We start from the raw sequence: 27,142 nt of genomic DNA, 5'->3' as shown, positions 1-27,142 counted from the left end.
CACTTGGCTCCCATGTTCTTTCTTGTGGTCCATAGCCTTTCCAGTCAATTAGATAGAATAGTTTCGATTTGACAAGTTTGGAGTCCAGAATTTCTTTAACCTCGAATTCTGGTTCACCGTCTACCAAAATTGGTTTTGGTGGTTTCATTAACCGAGTTCCAGGTTGCACTGGTTTCAAAAGAGACGTGAAACACGGGACGGACTTGCACGTTCGGAGGTTACTCCAATTTTACTGCCACTGGATTAATGATGGCCTTAATGGTGTATGGTCCCAAATATCTGGGATTAAATATGTGGGTTCCTTTTATTGGTTTGTGTTTTGAGGCTAGCCAGACCTCACACTCCTATGTTGATCTGCGGATCTCTTGTATTTTTCCTTAGCTTTTTAAAAATGTTTTGTCGCACTCTTGAAGGCTTATGTAATGGTAGTGTGTAGACTGGCATTTCTAAATGTTGAGGTGGATCGAGCTTAGAGGTTCGTGGATGCATTCCATATATTGTATAGAACGGACCCTGCCCAGTGCTGGAGTGTAAAGAGTTGTTATAGGCATACTCGGTTATCCATAAAATGTCCTTCCAGCTGCTTTCTGTTTGGTGTAGCATGCATCTCAGGTACTGTTCCAGTGTTTGGTTGGTTCTCTTGGTTTGACCATCCGTTTGAGGATGGTGGCTGGTGGAAAGCCTTACATCGATTTGGGCTAACTGGCAACATTTTCTCCAAAACTGTGAGATAAACTGGCTGCCCCGATCTGAAACTAGAACGGAGGGGAATCTGTGTATCCGGACAATCTGTTCTAGGAACTCTGTCGCCAGAATCGAAGCTGAGGGTAGACCTTTTAGCGGAATGAAGTGGGCCATTTTGGAAAACAAGTCTACCACCACTAAAATGGTGTTAAAGCCATTACAAGGGGGAAGATCAGTGATAAAATCAAGAGACAGTGTATGCCATGGTGTAGGTGGAACATCCAGAGGTTGAAGTAGACCAGACGGTTTCTTTTTCTGGGCTTTGTTTTGTGCACAAATGCCACATGATAGCACAAATTGTTTAATGTCTTTAAGCCACATTAGCCACCAGAAATGTCTCTTGGCCTTGGCTTTGGTTTTTGTAATTCCAGGATGACCTTCTACCAATGACTCATGGTAATTTGAGATGACCTTTAATAAAGGCGCCCTTGAAAATAGGGCAAATGATCTGTGACTGAATGATATTTGCTTATAGTCAACCAATCTTGTAAAGCCTTGGTGTCGAGGAGATGCGAAATTTCCTTGTGGATGTCATCCAGGGTCAGCGATGTAGTGATTCCCAGGATCCTTCCCGCCAGGATTATGGCCACTGGGTCTGGACTGGAGTACGCGTCTTCTATCCCTATGGACAGATCATCCGCTTTTCCGTTTCGGCAACCAGGTCGGTAAGTAATCACAAAATCATATTCAGCAAAAAATAACGCCCATCGGAGCTGGCGAGAGGACTGGGCCATGGCCGTCTTTAGGTATTGTAAGTTACGATCAGTGATCACTCTAACGGTGTGTCTGGCTCCAAGGAGATAATGTCGCCAAGCCTTGAATGCTGCCTTGATGGCTAGAAGTTCCTTGTCTGTTACGGCATAATTCAAATCAGGTGCTGTGAACTTTCGTGACCAAAAGGCCACTGGGTGAAGTTGACCTATCTCGGGATCTTTTTGAGAAAGGACAGCCCCCATTGCCAGACTGGAAGCATCAGTTTCTACCACGTACGGGAGGTCTGGGCGAGGATGTTTTAGAACTGGGGCTGAGGTGAATTTCTTTTTTAGGTCTTGGAAGGCCTTTTCCGCTTCATCTCTCCACTGAAATCACTTATTCTTTCATAATAGGGATCTGATGGGATGCACCAATTGTGAAAAGCCTGGAATAAATCGACGATAGAAGTTTGAAAATCCAAGCATGCTCTGGACCCCATTGATTGAAGTTGGAGAGGGCCACTTGAGGATGGCGTCTACCTTCTGTGAATCCATACGAACACCATGAGGGGTCAGCATAAACCCAAGAAACTCGACCTCATTAACATGGAAGAAGCATTTTTCTAATTTAGCATACAGCTTATGTTGCCGAAGTTTTTCAAGTACAGCACGGACATGTTTCACATGGCCCTGCTCGGAAGAGGAGTACACCAGGATATCGTCAATATATACGACGACACAGACATCAATTAGCTCTCGAAGGACGGAGTTCATAAAATATTGAACCACTGCCGGGCGTTACAAAGCTCAAAGGGCATCACCTGATATTCGAATAGCCCATACTTGGTGCAGAAGGCGGTCTTCCATTCGTCCTCCTTTTTAACTTGTACGAGGTGGTAGGCCCCTCTGAGCTCCAATTTAGTGTAAATTTGAGTGTCCTTCACTTGGTCCAGCAGTTCTGGGATTAGAGGCAAGGGCTACCGTTTTTTTTTTTTTTTTAAATCATTTTTATTGTTTTTCTTTTTTCAACGAGTACCAAATATTACATTACATTTTTCACTCTCACTTGTCTCTTAGAATGCTCGTGAAATCCACGAGCTAGAACAAGAAAATAATCAGACCGTGTGGAGATTGCAAGTAAATGAATCAACAATTGCTACCCGTACCCCTACCCCCACCCCCACCCCTTCCCCCCCCCCGCCCACCCCTGGGGAGGCGCTACAATAGTCAATTATATAAGTCCTGACAAACAGATAACGAGGTACTTTTTCCACTTTTATAGAAAATTTTGCGTGCTAGGCTTAAAGCCCTGGGTCATATTTGCTAGCTTTCTTATGAGGGGCACGCTAGCTGGCGAGGGTAGTCTTCTGCATGTGATTTGTTGGTCACAATGGCGTGTATCTATTACTTCGTTTCCCAGTGTCCCAGTACGTTGAATAAAATTCTAGGAAGGGCAGCCATATCGCGTTTACATTTGGGCTACCGTTTTTTTACAGTGACTTCGTTTAATGCGCAGTAGTCGGTACAAGTTCTTAGATCTCCTTCCTTTTTAGGGACATAGAATAAGGGCGATGCCGCCGGGGACTTGGACGGGCAAATTAAGCTGTTATGCAGGTATTGATTTAAATATTGTTTTAGATGAAGATTCTCAGGTTCCGTGAGGGCGTAGATCCGACTGCATGGAATCTGGGCACCAGGTATAAGATCAATCTGGCAATCATATGGTCTATGAGGCGGCAAAGTATTGGCTTGGTCCTTCTGGAAGACATCCTGGAAATCCTGGTATTCCTAAGGTAGCAGATTTGTCGGACTCATGACTGTTGCAATTTCTTTGGTCTGGGATTCTTCTGCTCGATAACAAGTATGAGCACATTCTGAGAAGGTCAACCTCTTATCACGCCAGTCTATGCAAGGATTGTGTGTTTCTAACCACGGCATTCCCAGAACTATTTGGAATTGTGGATCCTTGATTAAGTCGAACACAATGGTTTCTCGATGCCCGTCTTGGCACAACAGTGTCATCTCTCTCGTAGAGTGCGTTACTGGACCAGAAGAAATCTCTGTTCCGTCGACAGTGGTGACCAAATCAGTTGTTGCCTTTTCGCAAAGAGGAAGACTCATCCTTGAAGCCAATTCTCGATCCATGTAGTTAACTATGGCTCCGCTGTCGATCTAAGCTCTGGCCGCATGCATACGAGATGGTTGCTGGTGACTAATGAGGATCATTGGTAAGGCTAGGTGCGAGGTCTGAGAGTCCTTCTTGCTTGACAAGCGGACCTCAACGCTTGTCGGGCGGGGTAGTTTTCCGGCTCTGGTTCAGCACTGACCTTGTCGGCGGCCCCGACTGCCTTCTTGGGTGGTTTCACTGGACAGTCTCGAAGAAAATGGCCGGCTGTCCCGCAATATAAACACAATTGTTGTTGCCTTCTCTTGTCCCTTTCTGCTTTGGATAGCGGTCCCCGTACTCCTCCAATTTGCATGGGTTCAGACATGTCGGTGGTTTTGGAGGCGTTGTCTCTCGGACGCATAAACACCCGATTCTCCAATCTAGCTCGGTCAGCTTTTCGGTTCTGTAGTCTGTGGTCCACCTGTACCACCAAATCAATATATTCCGCACAGTCTCTTGGTGGGTTGACCATTTGAGCCAAAGCGTCTTAACTCGCCTCTCAAGCCACGATGAAACAACGTAGTTCTTTTGTCTTCTGGCCAACTGGTTTCCATCGCCAGTCTATTGAAGGTTGCAATATATGTTAACCGATCTTGGTTCCCTTGACGTAGAGACAGAAGTTCGTTATCTAATGCTTGGCCTTGGGAATATCGGGCGAACAGCTTCTCCATATTCTGCTGGAACCCCTGGAAATCTCAGAGAAGGTGATCGTCTTGATTAACTAGTCGGACCGACCAGTCCGCGGCACTACCACTGAGGTATGAAAGTACAAAGGCCACTTTTCATTGATCGTTCGGAAAGGCTCCAGGCCTACATAGGAAATGTAGGCGGCACTGGTTCATAAAAAACGCTAACCGTTTTGGGTCTCCCGCAAAGCATTCTGGTGGAGCCAAAGGTATAGCTCCCGGAAGGACCACCTGCACTGAGTTGCTTGACTGAGTTGGGACTGATGCCCCCATTCCAGGTAACAGTGTGTGGCCAGCCTGGGATTGGAGTAAGTTTACAGGAGCTTCGACAAGAATAGAGGTGTACGGGTGTAGGGGCTTGTAGAGGTTTGGACACATGGGTATACTAGTAGAGAGAAGGAGAGCACATGGTGGTCCGACCATGGGGAGTTATTTTTCACAGAGATGTGGCAATTAGCGTCAGCGAGCCAGTCTAGCGTTCGTCCTTTGATATGCGTGGGGTCACAGATACGTTGGTCGAAACCAAGATTGGTCAAGGCAGTGGCTAGTGATGTGGTTTAGGAGTCAAGAGGGTCGTTGAGGCCTAGGTTGATGTCCCCCCAGGAACATTACCCGAGATGTGGGCTTAAGGTTGTTTATTAGAAGCAGAATTAGGTCCTCTTCGAAAGTGAGGGTGGGCCCTGGCGGGCGATAGATAAGGCGAATGGTGACCATGTTGGTAGTGGAAGTGGACCATTTGATTGAGGAATGAAAAGGGGTCACACATCTGTGAACTAAAAACAACAAAATGATTATTTAAAAATGGTGGTAAAAGGGTGGGCGCTCCTATGCAATCCTCACAGCAGATCTCCAACTGACGCCTGATTAAACAGACCCACGAGACTACACTCCATCATCGCACCTTCGGGCAGCTGGGTGATTAACAAAGAAGCAATTGCCTCCTACAGCTTTATTTTTGTATTGGTTATTTATAATGCACCGATACACAAGTGTTCCAAGGCGCAACAAGACAAGAGGGTGGGGAGCAGGGAGAGCAAACAGTAACAATCATACTAGGCCATGTGACATTCAGATCATGCAAGTGCAGTAACGAGATGAGCAGGGGCGGGGGAAGGGAGGAAAGGACCCATAAGAAGGTAAGGGCCAGGGGAGGCCAGGTGGACAGAGCCAGTGGAAATCTGATAAGGCTGGGAAAGGGGGTCCACGAACTAAGTGTGAGGTAAGGGGCTGGAAGGGCTAAAGGGTGAAGACCCAGCCACGCTAGTGCGGTGGGAGAGGCCCAGAAGGGCAAGAGCAGAATGAGGGAGTGGGAGGGGCAGGGGGGTCAGGGGAGACCAAGTGCAGGGGTAGTCTGGACTAGGAGGGTCTGGTTTCCTGTAAAACTCTGAAGGAGCCAGGCAGCCGGTTTAAGTTCTTAGTTGAATTAGCAGGGGAGGGGAAGGAAGAAGAAAAAAGGGCAGTCTTGAGGAGCTTCCGGAACTAGAGGCGGTTCGGCTCAAGTCTGAGGGGGACAGGGAGGCCATTCCAGAGGGAGGCACCCGCAGAGGAAAGATCTACCCCTGATTCCCTGCTTGGAAAAAAGTCTGATGTCTGATCCGCAGACAGTTAGAGGTAGACAACCGCAGGGGTCTAGAAAGGAGATATTTAGGGAGACAGAGTTGGATGTAGCGGGGTCCCAGGATCCAGAAAGTCTTGTGGATGATGCAGAGGGTCTTGAACTTTATCGTCGCAGCAACCGGGAGACAGTTGAGAGATTTAGGGGCTGAAGAGATATGGCCCCTGGGATCGAGGCCAAGGATAAATCTTGCAGATCTGTTCTGGATTAGTTGAAGGGGGCGAAGGGAGAGGTTAGGCAGATTGAGGAAGAGGCTGTCGCAGTAGTCCAGCCTGGAGAGAACCAGAGCACTGGACACGTTGAGTTTCTGGGAGGAGGTGAGGAAAGGGAGAATGCCTCTGAGGAGGTACAGCAGAATGTGGGCCTTCTTGGCCAGGACCCTGATGTGAGGTGAGAAGGAGAGATAGGAGTCAAAGATGAACCCAGAAGGCTTTTTGGGAAAACGGTGCACAAGGGAATGCTTGAGGGGTGATGGGGAAGGATCTAGTGGCAAAGGAGTGATTGCAGAAATCGGCCAGGGCTGGAGCAAGGGAGACAATGTTGACCTTGATAGTTCTGGAGGAGCAGGAGGAGCACCTGTTTGGATGAGAATTTCATATAACGGACTTCTCTAGAAACCTCATTGGGTGTTATGGGACAAAAAGAGGAGTGTAGGAGGCGAGGGGTGCCAAGGGAGGCCTGAGAACAGGTGAGGGAGAGGGGTGTGGGGTAGACGAGAGCGAGTAGAGGATGCCCTGGGTTTTAGAAATTAAGTGAGGCTGGAGAAGTGCAGAGGGCCGGGGAAGGATGAGGAGAAGTGGAACTGCAGGAGGGTTGGCGAATTCCTTGCAAATTTTGAAAAGTTTGGCCGTGTTGTTAAAGGCCGCAGAGATGCGGGCTTGGATATGGACCCTATTCTTTGAGCAGATAGAGTCTGTATTGCCTTTGGAGCAGGTGGCAGGCCAGTTTGGCAGAGGGTGTGCTCGAAGACTGCCACTTCCGCTTGGCTACTCTGCACTTGCGTTTCAGAGCAGCCAGATTGGAGTCCTACCAGGAGTTGCACTTGGAAGGAAGGGTTCAAGCGGATCCTCATGACAGGGGCAAGGATTTCCAGTGTGTTGGAGATAGAGAGTTGAAGGTTAGTAAGGACTGTATCGAAATGAGGATCAGCGGCAGGAGTAGGAGGGGGAGTGAAGGTAGCGGCAACTGACACTCGCTTCATAGGTCGAATGACAAAGAAGGAGGCTGGCAGTGAGGGGTGGGGCTTAGCCGGGCGACCAAGGAGGTCCAATTGAGAGGAAAGTAAAGCATGATCAGACCAGGAGAGAGGAGTAATGAGAAGGTTGGAGATGGGGATGTCTTAAGAGATGAGAGTGGCCAAGGTGTGTCAGGCTGAGTGCGTCAGACCGGAGGAAAGAATGGAGGGAAAGCGAGTCACAGAGGTTGTGGAAGAGCCCAGAGGCCACATCAGGGTGGTTGAAATCAATATTGAAGTCTCTGAGAAGGAGCCGCTTGGAAGAGGTGGTGAGGAAAGAGGAGGTGAGATCAGCCCACTCAGGGAGGAAGTGAAATGCCTGGCCAGGGGGCCTGTAGATGGTGGCCAGAGTGAGAAGCCAGGAGAGACACCAATCCTGCAGACAAGGCATTTGAATGCGGAGTAGGCCTAAGTGGCTATGATGGCAGCAGGGACCCACTCAGTGAAGATTAGGGCCACTCCACCACAGACCGGTTTGTAGAGAATCTTGTAACCCTCCGGCAAGAGAGAGTGTCCAAACTTGTGACAGAGCTAGTCGAGAACCACGTTTCAGTGAGAGCGAAGACATCTAGGTCAAGGTCCTCAAGGAGGTGGCAGATGACAGAGCAGTGTTTCACGGAAGTGCGAGAGTTGAGGGTAGCTAAGTGGAGCAGGTTACCACTTTTGAAGGTCTTGCGAGGAGGGGTACAGGAGTGTGGTACACCTGTCGGAGGCGACAGAAGGGCCAAAGAGATGACAGAAGGAGGAGTGGCAGGAGAGGGTAGGAAGTTGATGAGAGACAGAAGACACCCATCAAGAAGGAGGAGGTTTGGCCGAGAGCCCTGGAACATGACCGTGCCATTTAGGTAGACATTAATCATGACCCTAGAGGACAGGAAGGATGCCAAGAGTACCTTCCAGCGGGTGCCACCATTAATGGGAGAGGAAGAGAAATGGGAGAGCGGAGAGACCATATGGGGAATCCAAAGGTCTGGAGAAGGAACGACAGAAGAGTATGTTGTTGAAAGTCTGCCTCGAAGAAGGGTGTGCAGTCAAAATATCAAATGAATAATGTCGAAAGTCATAATATAGAAAACAATGTCGAAAAAAAAATCTTTTTATTTATATATTTTTTGGGGGGGGTTGCATTTAAAAAAAAGGGTAAAAAAAGGGGGGGTTGCGGGGGAACCCCCCCCCATTTCAAATAAACGTAATTTTAAAAAAATGCGACTTTTTTGTTTGACATTTTTTTTCTTCTATATTAGGACTTTCGACATTATGGTTTTCGATTTTATCACTATAAACCTGGAAGAAGCGTTGACATAGGTGTCAGCGAAGGGCAGGCCTGGGTTGGACACCAGGAGATCCTTCCTGAACGTTTTCCATAGGATAGGTGATGTAATAGCAATTAGAGAAGATAGGAGCGATTGAGAGCACCATTTTGTGAGAATGTGGAGAGAAGGAAAGGGGGAGAGAAGAAAGGAGGGTGTAGATCCAACTACAACCACACAGCAATGCAACGATCAAGCCAGGTGTGAAGGGATAAGGCCTAGGTTACAACAAAAACAGCAAAAAGCACGACAACTAGAGACATGTTATAGGACAGGAAGAAGCTGGAGAGAGGGAGAGGCCTAATGTCTAGACACAGCATCAATTGTGAAGCCAAATTTCAAATACAGCCATCAATTGCCAAAGAAAACAGATTATACTTTCCTAAAAAAAAATGTAAAAACAAAAAGAAAAAAAAAAAGGAGGGAAATGCCCAATTTCTAAACACAGCATCATTTGCAAAAAACACACAGATTCGAATATGCTGGCTTCAGTGATAAGTTACAGACTGAGATATGGAAGGTGAAAGGTGAATGACTAGCGAGGTAGAAGAAACCAACAATTAGGGTAGAAAGTCTATAATTGACATTGCAGGCCAGTATACACAAACCATAGAAGATGCAGTGAGCAGCAATAAAGTCAATGCAGGCCAGTGTGAATGAGCGTCAACAATGCAGGCGCGAGGTTAGGCAAACAATGATGCAACATAGTATGTGTAGATCCAAGCAATAGCGGTTGGGAGACCAGGGGCAGATAGGGAAACCTCTGCAGGCAACAGCCAGAAACGTTAACAGGTAGAGTTGAAGAAATTGCCTGGGACACGGCTGCAAAGCAGAGGACATGAGAGGTTGCATGGGGGGGGGCGGTGCTTTCCAGGGAATTCAGGAAGAAACGTCAAAGGGGGCCCTGTATCAACGCTCACAGGTGACAAGGAGTGGGTGAGAATGAACGAAGAGAGAAGGGAGAAGGAGGGTCTTACCCGTTATGTGTGGCATGTAGGAATCAGACAAGTAAAAAGCTATAGATGAGAGCAATGACCAGAAGGCAGGTGCCCCTCCAAGCCTGGACAGGTGCAAAGAGGGGCAACAAAGGCCCTTCTAGGTTCCCTTTGAAGGGGTCAACGTTGCCTGCCGGCTCCCAGGCCATCAAGTGAATATCAGTGAGTCCACAGCCAATCAGGCGGACCCCCAGGTCACTAATGGTGAGGATCAGCTACCTGGTCAAAGAAAATACAGCGGCCATGCTGGAAAAGGCCGCCGACCCATCTCAGATGCTCCTCCACGCAGGCACAGGGCTCTGGGGCTGGATGTTGGCGGCAAGATGAGGACTCAATGTTAATAATGCCTACTTCCGAATGTATGATCTCATTAGTTGTAAACTGGAAGGCCCCCAGTAAGCGGCAGGCAGTTTCTGTGACAGAAGGCATCATCGAAAACACAACCCCGTCCCCATATCCCTAAGTATAGGACTGCGCCGCAAGATTTGGCTTTATAGATAACTGGAGGCAGCCGGACAACTGCACCGCCTAGCCTTTTGTTAAAGGAAGTCCGCATCTCTCCAGTTACACATACTATGGATACTTTACAGTATTGATAGGTTTCCTGCATCATAGGTTATTACCAAATGGTGCACCCAGAGTCTGTAGGGAAGGTCTGATAAGCATTAACTAGCAAATTAAGGGATTTGCAGTTTTAACATGTAACCGTTTGACCGCCCTTGGGGCCTAGACTGTTGCAGCAAAAACAGATATATTTTACTTGTTGTCCCAAGGACATGGGGTTGGGGAGAAACAAAGATCAACCGTCACCCACAATCAAGTACATTTATACGCATCCTAGAGACATAATGAAACCATTTGTTCTGACAATTATTCAAGGGAAGTCAAAGGGTTGAGACTGCATTGACACAAAAAGCAGTAACTGGCATCTCCGACTGCAGATGTCTGAGACTTATTTTTGATGGATAATATTACACAGGTCGTTGATGTAGCCAATGAAAAGCAGAGGCATTGGTACATAACTCAAGCACACTCCTATCAGTTGGAAAAAGACTTGTCACACCACAATCTTTATCACTGGATACAAATAGGATTTGGTAAAGTGATTTAACTAGGATCCCCCAAATGTGGTCATAAGGGAAGCATGCAGCAGAAGCCAGGTCTCTTGGTTGCTAAGACTGGAATTTAGCTACTAGACACATTGCTTTTCAGGTGAGACCTCTATAGCAAACAAGGCTTTCAAAAGATCAGTTCCTGTTGAAAAAAGAAAAGCACACACTCACCCACCAGCAGAGCCCCATAGCAGTGGGGTATGTGGACTACTTAATTAGATGTTAACAGAGAAGCCTGTGATCTCTTTATACCCTCTGTCATCTCCCATTTCAAACTCTCAAGTGATCAGACAATTGCACATTAATGCTTTGATAGCCACCCTCAGTCTCAAATTGTAAAGTGGGCACAGGCACACCCAGTTAGTGTCTCAGTCAGCAACAGTCCCTCCGTGAGAGAGGAACCGCGTCCGGCTCCCATCAAGCATGTCTACTGTAATCAATTGTCTGCTTGGAAAATAGGCACACTGGGTCAGGCTATTGATTCCAATGGACAAAGCTTAGGTTTCAAACACCAAGCAGAATTACACCCATGAAAAGAAACAGAGCATGTGAATGATGCCCCACTATAAAAAACAGCAGCTTGTGTTAGGGTTGGCCCCTCCATCATGTCCTGTCAATTCAAATTATTATCAAAAGTTAAACATAATTTCCAGAGTCGGTTTTTTCCCCCATAGTCCTTGGGATGAATATGAAACCCAATTCCATCTGGTGGCAGATGACATCAAAACGTTCCCTTACTCTAGACCCTGGGCAGAAACACACTGGCCTGTGGCTTCCAGATCAGCGAGAGGGTAAAGCAAAACTATGGTTGCTGTGAAGCACAGGAAACGAAATTAAAAATATTGGTTTCCTTCCATCGGTCTTTATCTGCAGCGTCCTCCCAAATTCCCAATTATTACTTCAATTCCATTCTTTCTTCCTGCACTACCCATCAGTACTAAAAATGCCCTCCCTGCCTCCCTGTAGCATTGGTATTTGGGTTTAAATAGTGCCTACCTAGGGAGGAAGCAACTGAGTTGCTACACAAATATTTTGGGGTTCACAGTTGCCAGGAGGGCGAGACAAGTTAGAATAGCTTAGATTTCCCATACTACAGGGGTCAAATGACCCCCTAGGTACTACCTGAAGAGGGTAGTGAGTTTCATACCAAAATGGAGGACGGCCACGATTGCGACTGCGATTGTGTTCCAGTTGGCTGGGATGTTGTAAGAGATGGCCCTTTCCTTGTCCTCTTTGCGCGTCAGTTTAGTCTCAGGCCTAGCATTGGCCTGGCTCCTAAGGGAGCCAGGGCCACCCGAGTCTGCGAGTTTTGCGTCTAGGTAGGCTGGCGTTAAGGCTGTATATGTGATGTCGGCAGTTTTGAAGACTAACAAGGTTTGAATGGTTAGCCAGTGTCATTTTCCTAGGATCCGGGAAGGTGTGGTCACATTTATGAAGCGTAGAGTGGCGTCTCTAAGGGGGAACCAAGTGTGTGGATAGGACCCCGGTGAGGAGGGCATTCCCTCCATTGGGGTGCAATTACAAAGGCCTGGACTGCGGTTTTGAAATACTCAGGTTGGAGGAAGTGTTTTATCTTCCAGGGGAGTGCTGGTTGACAACGGGCACTTTGGGCTTTTTAGTGGACATGTTACTAGAAGGCGAAATTGAGGTTAACAGTAAACCAGAGTGATTTCGCACATGGCACCAACTGAGATGAATCCATCGAGGTGCAAAACATACAGCTAACCTTGGGTGGCCACGTGCTTGGCCAGATAATATTGTAGGATGAATTCTGTTTTGGAGGGATTGAGTTTCAGGTAGGTGCTAGTCATCTAAGCCTGGATGGAGGGTTGTCATTTCCAACCCGTGACATGTGACACCACACTGCAGGGATGCGCAATGCAGCGTTGCAGCATTATTATGCCTGCAGATGCTGGTAAGGGATAGACGTCAATGTGTTTCACTAAGTTAGATGATCTCTTCATGCACTACTATGGCATAGCCTAAGTCACCAAATCGTACAATTATGCAAAGCCAGATCACGGTCCACAGTGAAACAGGAACATGGACCAGCACTCTGAATGCTTTGAGCCAATACAAATGGAAGTGGAGCGTAACAATAACAGTATTTAAAGATTATTATTAGGGTATTCATTGAGCACCGACCTAGCTTTAGGACGCAACATAGGCTTTGCACCGCTCACTGGGTCCGTTCCCCTAGGACTTGTAGAGATGCAAGGGAGTGGGGAACTAACAACCAGAAAGGGGGCGGCGGGCAATTTGGTAGTAAGGGTTCGACAAGTATTGATCTACATACAATACAAGATCAGCATTATGAAACCAAACATGTCAGACGAGTGTGTGGGCAAATAATTTGCATGTGCACAAGTACTAGTGTTCTTTCAAAAATTAAAAAAAGCAGCTACATAGCATTGACAAAATGTGCATCCTATTGTGACAGGTTTGGGAGCTTGCTCCATTTCCAAACTCAGTCCTCAATTTTCTTGTAGAATGATTCTTTCGATTCATTTACCTACAGATTTCAAATACCCGGCGCCCTGTTGTAGAATGCTTGTGCATACTCAGAGGGCCAAGAGCGGATGGAGGATTGAGAACATTGGGAGCCATCAAGGCTATGATTTGTTAGCTTTCCAAACCCCTAGCAAGTCTACTGCTGCATCCCAGTACATCTTTCTAGCCGAACCTTGTTCCAGTGGAGTCTTCACCATAAACCCTTTGCTCTGTTTTGTTTTTATGGCACTCTGCTCCCTCTCATCTTGCATTATGCCCTACTTCAAAGGTACCAGAATTGCCACTGCCGTCACAATGCGGCCAAATGAGTGAAATCCCCATCTTCCAGTGTGAGGGGCAAAGTAGCTAGGGACTAGGTTACCCCGGCTATAACCTGGTGCGTCTCCCTGCACAATCACGCAAAGGACTAGCATTCATTGAGCCCCAGAGAACATAGCCGGTAAGAACTTGCAAAGAAAAGCAGCCCCTAGAAATAGACGAGCTGAGCGAAACACTAAGATGATATGAAGCTCATTCACGGTGCCTAACACTGAGCATTCAAGAAAGTCCCAACGCAGAAGCACAGAAGGTCACAGACACAGAACAGACTCACCGTTCAGACAGAGTGGTTCACTTGTGACCCTATTCGGACACTCCAGAACCCTGCAGAGACACAAACTCAAACCCCAGTAATGCCAAAATGGTGGCGACAGTCCCTTGCCAAGAAACCCTCGGGCCCAATCAGAGAATCTAATTTGAAACTATCACATCCTCAAAAATGCTAAAAGACCTATTGATAAATCAACAAGGCCTTTGGTCGATTCTCTTTAGAATTTTCAATCACAAGAACCAACAATGCCCGCTAAGGTGTAAAATCACGCATCAGCTCAAGACTGGAAGACGATGTGGGAAACACTCAAAATGGCGAACACTGGAACGAGGAAGATGCGCTGAATCACACTCCTTGTCACAATTTGGTAAACCATGGTTAGCTTTTTAAATCTAATGTATAGGAAACGGTCAGTCCCACGGCAGAAGCTACATCAGCAGGGTTCCTAGAAAGAGCATGCCACCTAGGGCCTTTTTCCCTCCTAGAAAAACCCTGGCAGGAAGGTACATCAACTGCCTGAAAAGGATCCTAAATGAAGGAAGGATGGAGAAACACCCATTGTGCAGAGGATCACAAGGCCTGTGAGAGACCGCAACCGACTGCTGAGAACCAGCTTGTGGAAAGACTAAACCAAGCGAAAGTGGATAATGCATGCACGGGTTGAAGACTGCTAGAATGAGGTAGCGCCGGAGTTGATAACCTAAGGAGCCTGAAACGTCATGCAAGCTGGAAGACCCAAGAACGGTCTGGACTGATTTACCCAGGAAGAACCTTTCCAGGAAATCATTTGGGTTTTGTTATGCTAGATTGAGATCCGACATTTGATAATTAGATTTGTGAAACTTTTTGTTGGTCTTCCCTCGGATCTTGTGTTACAGGTTAAGGCAGCCAGGAGGTGCAAGACTTACTAAGATTATGGTTGGAATGTTATGTGTTGGCCACATCTTTGAAATTTTGCCTTGTAGAGCAGGGAAACCCTTGGGGGATGAAGACTATTAAGAATAGGTTATGAACTGATCGATTTGGACAATTATCCTTGAATGTGTTGGGCACCTAGGGAATGATCCCACTTTGTTCTGTCACACAGTTCGCCATAGAAACATCATTAGTTCCAGCTACATCTCTAGTTCCGAGAGGCATCAAATCCAACCCCTTTCCTAGAAATCACTGACCGAACACGATCTATTGAACCGCAAACATCTGATATCAAGCACGCCATTGCTAGGTTTTACTGCACAGGCCCAGACAGCAACACCAGAGCCCTGCTTCAGACAAATCAGGTAGTCATCATGACGACGCATACCTTGACAGGCAGCAGAGGCAGTCGGAGAAGGTACCTCCACTCAAGATATCTCAGGGTGGTCGGGGGGGGGGGGTTGTCACAGGATAGACTGGGGCATGGACATGTAGAAAATACATGTGGACATGAAGAGAACACGAGGCGAGTCACCGGCAGGACCGGGGAGGGAACTACGGTTGATGGAATTCCAGGCAGCCATCATAGTCAATGTATAAAATCGGGGCCTAAACCAGCGTGACAGGCCCTGTATCCTGGGGATTTGGAGAATCTACACCACGGAATTGCAGCTCTTAGCTGAAGTTGGGCACCAGGCCTGCTTTTCAGATTATTTCGGTAGAAGCACACTTTATGAGATGCTCCGCTCTATCACTGACAATACTCTTGTGACTGATGGAAGGTTAAAAAAGGGGACGTTTATTTTGAAACAATGACATATGTGGACACGTTCTTGGCTGCACCATAGTGCTTTCTCTTTCGCTAATGTAGTGCCTATCTTTAAAAAGGGAGAGAGGACTGTCCCAAAAAATGATCGTCCCACCCCCTTTTAGACTTAATAGGGAAACTATTTGCAACGATCCTGTTGATGGATATGAGAATATGGGCTGAGAAAAGAGGTAACCTAGACCCGAGACAAACTTGGTTTGTTAAGGGGATGGGGACCTCTTTAAATCTCTTTATAAAAAATATACTGAAAGAGAAAGCATTGGAAACAGACACCAGCCTATACTTAGCTTTTGTCGATCTAAAAACAGGCGTTCGATGGCGTCATAAGGGAGAAATTATGGGCCAAATTAAGAGCATGGAACTGTCCTAAAGACTTGGTAGAAGCTATAGAGGACATATATACCAACACCTCAGTGAAAATTAGACTCTCGGATAAAGGCAAACTATCAAATAAAATATATACCCACATCCACATCACCACGTTCAGAAAGGAATCCCACTGGCTCCCCATCCGCGATAGAATTTGTTTGTATATTTATTTATAGTGCGCACCAGACCCAAGGGTATCAGGGCACAAAAGGCAACAAGAGGATTGTTCAGCTTTGGTTACATTGCTGTGCACGGTCAGACATGGAATAACACATGGCAAAATTTACAAATGTTTACAAATGTGAGGCGCAGATTACATAATAGAGAGACATCCTAGTTAACAGGAGTAAGAGTAATATACATATGTACAGAACATGCAGTGTTAACGGTAGTCAGAGTGGGAACGTGTCATTGGTCGTTTTCCTTGAGCCACTGGATGACATTGGACCTGAAGCGTAAGTAGGGTGCGTCTTCCCTCAGAGGGGGAGGAAGAATTAAACTCTGGGCGCTAGTCATCACACACAAATGCCTATACTTGACAGCCCTACGGTACCTTTCAGACAAATTCACGAGACAGAACGATCAGACCAACCAGATCACCCTATCTTCACCACCTCAACATATCAAAGTTCAACCTGAAAACTCCTGGGGTAGCAAGCTTCCCGGTATTGGCAGCTAAATACTGTAACACACTTCCTATGACGATTAGAGCAGACACCTCATTTTGGTTGTTTAGAGCCAAAGTCAAGGAACTGGTCTTCACCCAACAATAGAATGAATATATGTTATAACTGTGGCAAGCAAACTGTAACTTGGTCATGTCAGGACCCGCTGTATCTCACCTTGGACCATTCTGTAACAAGGTCCATTGTACCATTCACTTTAATGCTGTATATTCTGTATGTGCAACAATATGTAACCACTGTTGATGCAAAAGATTTTTAGCGCCCAGTTACCAGAGGGTTTGGCTCCGCTTTACAAATAAACAAACTAAACTAAACTATACCCACTGAGGTTTAAAACAAGGGTGCGCTCTAACTCCGTTCCTGTTCTGTTCATATATTGCTGACTTGGCAGAGGCACAGATAGGGGTAAACGCTTTCCCCTTGAAGATAAATGGCATACCAGTACCGTGGATACTTTTTGCGGATGACCTAGTCTTTTTAGACTTAACAGCTATTGGTCTACAACGCAGAATTCAGGCATTCAATATTTAGCTAAGGGAGACCGGCATGAAGATGAATGTAATAAAATCTAAGATGCTGGTAATGAAATCAGCTTACAAAAAAAGGCAGATAAATATGCCTGGAAAGTAGAGACTGAGGCCCTGGATGTGGTCAAAACAATGACCTATTTGGGAATAGTGATAAATAGGAGCATTAGCGATCAGGGACACTGAACTCATCTGAAATTCGAATTAACCACCCTAATAAATCAAGGAAGAATCTTTCATAGAAAGTTTAGGAGATTCACACTGATTACCATCTTGTCTTTCTATAAGCAAAAAATGGTACAAATATTAGTATGGATCCGAGGCTATATTGCATCTGCCCTGGGAAACATGGGAAAAATTAGAGGGTCAGTTTTGGTGAACTTTATTGAGACTTCCATATGCGGTCCCGGCGCAATTAGGCAAGAACTAAAGCTGCAATCCTCGGAATCTATGGTTCTATGGAAATCGGTAGCACTATATCATTCCTTTTGCAATCTTTGATCTAATTAAAAATGGGTAAGAAATATATTACCCAGTGGAAGGCAAAGATAGAAAGGATTTAACAGATAGATATCAATTTGAATGTTTTAGTGGCCAATCCTGCAAAAGTGAAGCAAAAATTACAAGAAGGGGATTGGATAAGCACTTTAGAAGGTTGTGGTCAAATGAAACTAAGTTGTTTAACATCAATAGAAAGAAAGGGCCTAAACTCACTCCCAAGCTACTAGAGAAATTCCCATCGCAGCACTATCGCGACATGTTTCTCAGATGCAGACTAAGAGGGTAATTCATAGAAATTCGCACAAAAGTGGCGCACGCGGCTGGCGCACAGTGTCCCCGTGCGATGCACTGCGCCAGCCGCGTGCGAAAAAATCCTTTTCATCGCGCAGCGAATTCATGGATTTTAGCCTCCGAAACCAGCCGTGGCGCAGCGACCCTGCAGCAGCGCCAGTTACGCTCCCAAGAACGACCTCGCGCAAGGAAAAGCCTTCAAAATTCCCAAATCATCGCAAAGGGCTGCGCGAACCCTGGACCAGTTCACAGGGCTGCCAAACAGCAAACGCCAAGCGGGGAACGTGTATTTCAGTGGTTCTCGGGAAGTTTCACACACAATTGTCCTGGGTACCTGTACATCAGGGGTGCATGGGAAGTAATACGCGATTCCATCAGGGCACGTGTATTCCAGGGGTGCGCGGGAAGTAACACGCGATTCCATCAGGGCACGTGTATTCCATGGGTGCGCGGGAAGTATCACACGCAAAAACAGCAGGGTACGTGCATTTCAGGGGTGCGCGGGAAGTATCACACGCAAAAGCAGCAGGGTACGTGTATTTCAGGGGTGCGCGGGAAGTATCACACGTGATTCCATTATGGTACGTGTATTCCAGGGGTGCGCGGGGAGCACCACACGTAAATTGCACCTACACTGTACCCTCTACACCCTCCACGGCCCCTGCAGGCGGCCCAAACCACAGGGGCCTACCCTGCACATGTCCCGCAGGCAGCCCATCCACCATGCCCATGCCCCCCAGCGAACCCACATCTCACCTTGAACTACTGCCCACCAACGCATGCCCCCTGCACTCCCAGCATCCAGGGGCACCCTCCACCAGGCCTCCACTCATGTCTCCCACCACCCCCACACCCCAGCAGTGCAAGGGCACCCTCCACCAGGCCCCCACTCATATCTTCCATCACCCCCACCCCCCAGCAGTGCAGGGGCACCCTCCACCAGGCCTCCACTCATGTCTCCCACCACCCCCACCCCCCAGCAGTGCAAGGGCACCCTCCACCAGGCCCCCACTCATATCTTCCATCACCCCCACCCCCCAGCAGTGCAGGGGCACCCTCCACCAGGCCCCCACTCATTTCTCCCATCACCCCCACCCCCCAGCAGTGCAGGGCACCCTCCACCAGGCCCCCACTCATGTCTCCCATCACCCCCACCCCCCCAGCAGTGCAGGGCACCCTCCACCAGGCCCCCACTCATGTCCAACTCATGTCTCCCATCACCCCCACCCCCCAGCATCCAGGGAGACCCTCCACCAGGCCCCCACTCAGGTCTCCCATCACCCCCACCCCCCAGCATCCAGGGGTCCCTCCACCAGGCCCCCATTTATGTCTCCCACCACCCCCACCCCCCAGCAGTGCAGGGCACCCTCCACCAGGCCCCCACACATGTCCAACTCATGTCTCCCACCACCCCCAGCCCCCAGCATCCAGGGGCACCCTCCACCAGGCCCCCACTCATTTCTCCCTGCACCCCCACCCCCCACCAGTCAGGGGCACCCTCCACCAGGCCCCCACTCATGTCTCCCACCACCCCCGCCCCCCAGCATCCAGGGGCACCCTCCACCAGGCACCCACTCATGTCTCCCACCACCCCCACCCCCCAGCAGTGCAGGGCACCCTCCACCAGGCCCCCACTCATGTACAACTCATGTCTCCCACCACCCCCACCCCCCAGGAGTGCAGGGCACCCTCCACCAGGCCCCCACTCATGTCTCCCTGCACCCCCACCCCCAGCAGTGCAGGGCACCCTCCACCAGGCCCCCACTCATGTCCAACTCATGTCTCCCACCACCCCCACCCCCCAGCATCCAGGAGCACCCTCCACCAGGCCCCCACTCATGTCTCCCACCACCCCCACCCCCCAGCAGTGCAGGGGCACCCTCCACCAGGCCCCCACTCATGTCTCCCTGCACCCCCACCCCCCAGTAGTGCAGGGCACCCTCCACCAGGCCCCCGCTCATGTCTCCCTGCACCCCCACACCCCACCAGTCAGGGGCACCCTCCAGCAGGCCCCCACTCATGTCTCCCATCACCCCCACTCCCACCCCCCAGCAGTACAGGGCACCCTCCACCAGGCCCCCACTCATGTCTCCCAGCACCCCCACCCCCCAGCAGTGCAGGGCACCCTCCACCAGGCCCCCACTCATGTCCCCCAGCCAACATGTCATCACAATCTAGATCCCTGGCCCTTATGGGCAGCCTCCAAATGCCAAACACCCACCCGAGTATTGCATCCACCCACTTAGAAATGGCAATAACATGATAGAACCCCAATTGCAAGTTTGGAAATAAACACATGTCCCTCACATACACCCAATGGGTGTCAGTGAATGTCAAAACCCATATCATGATATGCATGAAACCAATGAGATGATACTACACATTGAAGTATGAAGAAAAAATATGTATTAAAAGCAACATAAATTGAATCAAAAATAAACAAACAATAATGGAAATTTAAAAAAAATAAACCAGCATGTCCGTGAAATAATGCAAAACCACAATTCATAATCCAAAGGAAAGGTGTCCAAAGTCACAGTCCACAAAAGTAAATCCAATGAAAAATTAAATTCGAAAACCATTGCTCCATGGGTAAATAATAAAAAAAATGAAAATCCAAAAGTCAACTATGTACAGATAAACAATCCAGGGTCCATGATCCCAACAGAAGAAATGAAACCTATCTAATAACACTACCTAAAAAAAAAAAAACTATATACAAAAATGTGGCCCATTGTCCAAAAGGTCCAAAAAAAAATGCAAAACCAAAGGAAGCCTAACACTAACTACAGAACTATTTACAAGGGCAGCGGGCTAGTCCGACGGCTCACTTCGGGATGTTCCGGGCCATGGCATCATCGAACTCCTGCTCAATGTCCTGGAGGCGGTCCTCCTCCATGGCCCCGAGGGTCCGCAGGGCCGTCGACATGTTCACCCCCAACTCCCTGCGGATTGCCTCGAGGCACTCGGCCCACCTCAGGGCCCTCCGCATGGAGTTCTCCGCCCTGACCATTGTGAGCCGTGTCTCTTCCGCCCGCTGCCGCTCCGCATCTATGGAGTGGCCCAACCGCTGCCACACGGAAGACACTTCCCGTCCTGGGTCCTCCTGCCCTCCGGCCGATGCCTGCCCCTCCAATGTCGAAGGCCCCAAGCCATCATGGCTCCCACCACGTTGCTGCTGCTGCTGTGCCTCTGCCCGTGCACTGCCTCCTGCACATCCTCCGCTGGCTGGGGTGCAGTCGTTGATGTGGCCACCCCTGCTGGACATCCGACTCCCGACTGTGGCAGGGATGCCTCCTCCACCAGCCTGGCCACAACGTCAGAGGCAGCTCCACAGGGCACCCAGGTGACTAATGGGTGGGAAGATGGCACGGAGGACGACTGGCGCATAGGGGGTTCAGTTGAGGAGGGGGTCTGAGCAAGCCCCATCAAATGGAGGAATCCGGCCTGGGTGACCTGTCCCAGTAGGCCGACGCGGTCAACGAGCCATTAGAGATGGCGTGCAGTCTCCTCATGAAAAGACTGCAGGTCACCTTGCATGGCCGTTGACGCAACACCACACCAGTCAGTACAGGCTCAACCCGGACCCGGATAGCCACGTCCGCAAGCAGAGGAAGGCCAGTTGTCGTGAGCTCATCCCCGGCCTGAAAATGGGTCTGGACGTAGGCATCCCTGCTGGTGCAAGATGATGCAGTGACAGGATCAGAGACAGGATTGCACACAGGCACCTCCGCGGCGACCTGTGCTGCCTCCTGTCCCTGGTCCTGCACTGCACCACTAGCACCAGTGGAATCCCCACCTCCAGACCCCGTCTCTGTTGCTTGCACGGCCTCCTCCTCCACCAAACCCCCCCCCATCAACCTGGATGACTCTGTGCCATCTTCCCCCGTTGGGCCCTGTGGGGTCCCAGCTGCCCCTTCTGCTGCCGCCTGGGACACTGCACCGGACTCCTCACTCCCCGACGAAATCACAACCTGGGAGGGGAGCCGGGCCTTGCGTCTCCAGCTGGCGGTGCGATCCCCGCCGCTGTGCTCCACAGCACCTTCGCCGCCCTCTTCATCAGTTGACGCTGCAGACAGGGAGAAATAAAACACAGGCATCAGATTTACTTGTACAGATGCACAAAGTCAGTATATTCAGTCACATTATGTGCTAAGAATGCAGTGGAAAAAATGTATGTGTAGATTCACCTTACCTCTATGATGCGTTTTCACTACCCTAAACAGTGATGGAACTATGGAAGGGACTGGGGAAACCAGCTGAACAAGCTAACAGGAGGCACCCTTTGCTGCTGGCCTTTTTCTGGCTGCCTGGGCAGTGGCTGCCCTAGGAACCGTGCTTAAGAAATGGTGAGTGTGAGGGGAAAAGAAAAAGACCAGAAACAGACAAAGGACTTGCCCGCAAGCACAGAACACTCTATGAGCAGTCCATATCACAAAATGGGCTGGAAATCACAGTCAAAACAGATATATCCCTCCAAAAAGACACCAAATACACCCTAAACTCCTTACCAAGTGAATGTTGTACAGGATGCCTACAGATTACAAGCAGGAAAGCAGGGGAGAGCACTAAGAGAGGGCTGCAAATAAAAGGACAGGGACACCTGACTGTCACAGCCAATTGCTATGGGGATGAGAGGGGAAAGGAATTAAGCCTTATACAAACAAAAGACTAGTCCACAAGCACATTGAACTCTAGGAGCAGTCCAGATCAAAACAATGGGGTATAAATCACAGTAAAAACACAGACAAGTCAGTCCAAAAAGCTACCAAACACAACCTAAATACCTTACCAAGTGGTTGTTGTGCAGGATGGCTAACGATTACAAGCAGGAAAGCAGGGGAGAGCAGTAAGAGAGGGCTGCAAATAAAAGGCCAGGGACCCCTGAGTGTCTTGGCCAATTGCTTTTTTGGGGTGCCTGTGCATTGCGTGACCCGTCATCTTTCCCCAGGTGTGACATACAGCCTTGCTAGAGCACTAGGGTACGATTACCATCTGGTAGCCAACCCCTTTGACCCCCAATTGCCCAGGACAATAGTTCACAGCGACTCCCATACGCACAATAACATCAGTGCCATGGCTGGGAGGCGAACAAGCCATAAGGGTGGCAAAGGTGGCCGAGCCCCAAGTGGTGGCCGTGGTGGATCCGGTAGGGGACGTGGCTGTGACTTGCAGGGTGCCCCTAGCCCCCCCATGTGTGTAGGAGCAGTCAGGGACACCCATGCCCCCCCCTGGTTGAGGGTAACGTGGCTGACACCATCCATGCTCAGCCCTTGTTGGACCAGCCCACTGTGGAACCAGACCTGGCACAGGGTGACTCCATGGCTGACTTCCAGGTCAGCAGGTCTAGGCCACGGGCGCCGGTGCACGTTGGTGTCATCAGGCCACGTGGATCAGGGGCAGCTAGGTCATCTGCTGCCCCGCGTAGGCAGGCTGGGGAGGCTGCAGGGGCAACTGCGGCTCCATCCACCCCACCTCTCACACACCCAGCCAGGACAGTGTCGGTCCAAGTCCATCCTGCTGACATTCCCCCTGACACCATCACACTTGAGCTAATGCCTGCACCAACTCCCATGCTGAGTGTGCAATCCCACACTCCTAGTACAGAGTCCACCGGGGCTCCTGCCCCTAGTGTCCAGAATGGCGTAGGACACTCAAGATCCCCACCACCTTCCAAGCGGAAGAGGAAGAGTGCTCGTCCAGTACAGGCTGATGCCCCAGACACGGCTACACAGTCCGGCCCGTCAAGGAAGCCCAGCTTCAATGAGGCCGAACTGAATGCACTTGTAGAGTATGTGTCTGCAAATGTCCGCGAAATGGTGATTGTTGCAGGATCCAAGACCACACCTGCACAACGTCTGGCACACTGGCAGACCATCGCGGACATCATAAGTGCCCTTGGAATCGTGAGGCACACAGCTAATGAATGCTACAAGCGCTGGAATGACCTGAAGCGCAGGGCAAATAATAAGCTGGCCTCAAGTCATGCCGCTACTTTAGTGACTGGAGGTGGGTCTCCAGCAGAGGACATAGAACTCACTCCACATGAGCATGTTGCTGGGACCTACGTCACGGAGGAATAGATCCAAGGCGTGGGAGAACTGGCAGATTACGAGGCATTGTCCGGTGAGTGCACATGCATGTGTGTGTCATCCATGTGCATGGTGTGTGTGTGAGGGCTTCTGTTTGGGTGCCAGGGTGTGTGTGCCCGAGTGGTTTGGGTCACCCATGTGCCTCATCCAATACATTCTACGCACCAGCATTTGGGTATAGCAGTATCCCTTCTGCCAACATTAGACATCTAGCCCAACACCACGCCAGTTGCCCTTGAAGTGTCCTCTTGCCACAACATTGTTGCTTATTTTCCTCTGTTTATTCAGGCAGATTGTTTGCATACCACCACTTTTACTAGGCATTTCGCAGTCCTATTGTCACATGTCTGACATGGCTATGGTACAGTGGACTGGCTTTGTTTCCTGGATATGATTTGTTTAGACATGTCCCTGTGCTATAGGGCCATTTTGGACTGGCAGCTCCAGGTTAAACATTTGAACCATTTCATTGAAAAAAAATCAATTTCATGAGCAAACTAGACTGAATGATCAATTGGTGCCCTCCTCTCCCTCTTCACTTCATGGCTAGGGTACATGCCATCTGTGTGATGGCATGTGTATTTGACCTGCCAATCACAGGCCAATGTGTGATGCCACTGCTAGGCAGCATGCAGCAAATGTGTTCATCTTCCATCTTGGTGTCATCAATGTGTGCCATCTGCCTCCCCTTCACACGCAGTGACGGTGCATGCATGGGAGGGTTTTAGTCATGTAGGACATGTGTCAATCAAGTACTGTTTCTGTAGCTTCTCAGCCCTAATTGTTTGCCATAGGGCTAATGCCTGTTTCCATTTGTTTTCTTTTATGTCTTTGCAGGGGATGACGCACTTGATACTGCTGGGGTTGTGGAGATGGTGCAGACCCAGGAGGGGTCTCAGGCCCGACCGACCACCAGTGAGGGACGTGTGGTGGTGGTGGGTGAGAACCCACAACTGCTGCAGGTCGTGCTCTCAAGGGGTCTCTCTGGCTGCACTTCCCCCGAGCTGTATTCAGGTGTCTATTCGGATGATGAGACCTATGTGCCGTCGCAGGCGAGTGTTCCTGGGAGGGATTCTGTTCTGTCCGACCCACCTGCACCAGGGTTAGAACCCTCAATGGGGATGTCAGTGTTGGCAAGAACGCCTTTGGTGGTTACGGATGCAGGGTCACACTCCCCAACATCTGATCCTGTTCCTGGGCCAGCAGATCAGAGGGGGAATGCAGTCCTGCAGCCTCAGGCAGTGCCGGCACAGCAAGGCGCAGTTCGCCTTGCCCCAGACAGGTGTGGTGCCCGAGGACGTGGTGGCCGTACGCCACCTGGCAATACCGCATGGGAGCAATCCATATACGGTATGGCAACCCAAAAGGCAGCATCATCAGAGATGATGGCTCAGGCCATGGATAGGGTGGCCACTTCCATTGTCCCCCCCGAAAGGCTGATGGAGCGACTACAGCAGGCAACAGACTTCATCTGCCAGTCAGACAGGGAGGACATGTTGGCGTCCGACAGGGACAAGCGGGCGGCACTGGCGACTCTGCGGGAAGCCATTTCCAAAGAGTCCCAGGGCCACAGGGAAGCCCTGAGGGTGGAACTCCTTCACCTCAGGACGACTCTTGTTGAGCTTGAGGCTTCAACAAACAGACGGACAGAACAGCAGCTGGTGCTTCTCACCTACGCTCTCAGCTGAGATGGAGGCAACTAGGGCGGAGGTCCGGGCATCACGTGAGTTGTTGCATGGGGACCTACACACAATTATCCTCCAGAACGAGACCTTCCACACCCGCATGCTTGCTGCCATGGAGGACCAAACTAGGGCTTTGCGTGGGCTGCCTCCCATAGTGCCACCACCTCCTGATGCAGCTGCAGAGGGTGAGGAGAGCGACAGCAGTGATTCTCTCACAATAGGGTAGCCGTGCAGGCCCTGAGCCCATGGAGGTGTTTTTTTTCGCAAGATCCACACAGGTGGGTTTTGGTGTGCACACTGTCCTCGGACCTCCTGGGTGGCCTCCCCCCCCCCCCCCGGGCCCATTAATGGGCATTTTTGATTTTTCTTTTTGGGCAGTGTGTTGCCTTGTGTGGCTCCCATGGGCATACGCTGTATTGTGGCTGGGCACATGCAGGCTTGTCATGAATTTGGTTCAGATGCTTGGGTTTTTGTCACACACACCCTCCTGCTTCCCGTTTCCATGGGTTTGCAAAGGGTGTGCCCAAGTGACATTGACGTACATGGTGACGTGGAACTCCCATTTGATGTGTGGGCAGTCTGTAGTCAATACTGTGTATACATTCATAGTGCATATTGTTGTTGTATTGTACACTGCATGATGTATTGATATGTGCCTCTGCATCCATCTCAGCCTCCTAATTTGCAGGTCCATTTCTCATGTCTTCACAAGGCGGTCTACCTTGGAACTGGAGTCCATGTTGTAAGCAGTGCACCTACACTCTTGCGTGGCGCTAACACTGTATACTTGGAAGTGTTCGAAGTGCTGGCATTATCAGGTAGTGAGGCTACCAAATTTTTAAGTCTGTAATGTCATGTTTAAGGTAAGTTGGAGGCTGTGTAGGTGATTGGTATTCTTGGTAAGTATTTGGTAATGTGTGTTGTAGGTCCTGCATTACTGTGAGCATTTCATGTGTGGCCAGTTTCCATTAGGGACACTGTAGTTGGTGACACTTGGGGCATGTTGTGGGGATTAATTTGTTTGTTCTCACATTGCATGACATGCCATGGTGTGTTGTGTGGCCGTGCCGGGGAGGGGTTGGGTGACATGGCACTGTTCTCATGTAGTATTTTGCAAGTGGGTATTCATTTCTGCAGCATGGAAGTGTGTCTTTTAATGACACTGCATTGGTGGTGTTTGTGTAGGAAGGGATGCACACATTGTGACACTTCCACATGAACAATCTCCGGCTGCTATGGTTCTGACAGTTGACTGTCCCTTTGTTCGTCATAATTGTCAGGTCGAGTCATCATTGCTTATCAGATGGTATGTGCCAGGGCTGTGTGCACTCCACAGGGGTACGATTTCTATGTGAAGTAATTAGCCACCAGCTGCATACGGGCTGCCTCACCCCGTGCCCTTTCCCCACCCATGTGCAGCGGGCGTGCATGTGGTTGGGGATGTGGGGGCACCACCATGTCCACAGCCAGGCCTCGGCGTTTTGCAACATTGTGCAGGACACATGCTGCCACTATGATCCTGCACACTACTGGGGGCGCATTTAACAGCTGCCCGCCAGAACGGTCAAGGGAGCGAAAGCGTGACTTGAGCA

General features: G+C 49.5%; 1 protein-coding gene across 2 annotated transcripts in view; it reads right to left on the bottom strand.

Moving 5' to 3' along the window:
• The window catches only part of PLOD3 (procollagen-lysine,2-oxoglutarate 5-dioxygenase 3), a 796,608-nt gene that overhangs the window by 613,333 nt on the left and 156,133 nt on the right, over positions 1–27,142 (bottom strand). The window lies entirely within an intron of this gene.

The sequence above is a fragment of the Ambystoma mexicanum genome, chromosome 1p (genome assembly GCF_040938575.1).
Source record: "Ambystoma mexicanum isolate Mex_15411 chromosome 1p, UKY_AmexF1_1, whole genome shotgun sequence".
NCBI classification, from domain to species: Eukaryota; Metazoa; Chordata; class Amphibia; order Caudata; family Ambystomatidae; genus Ambystoma; species Ambystoma mexicanum.
Note: the sequence above shows the minus strand (reverse complement) of the source record. Positions and strands in the feature narration are given on the sequence as shown.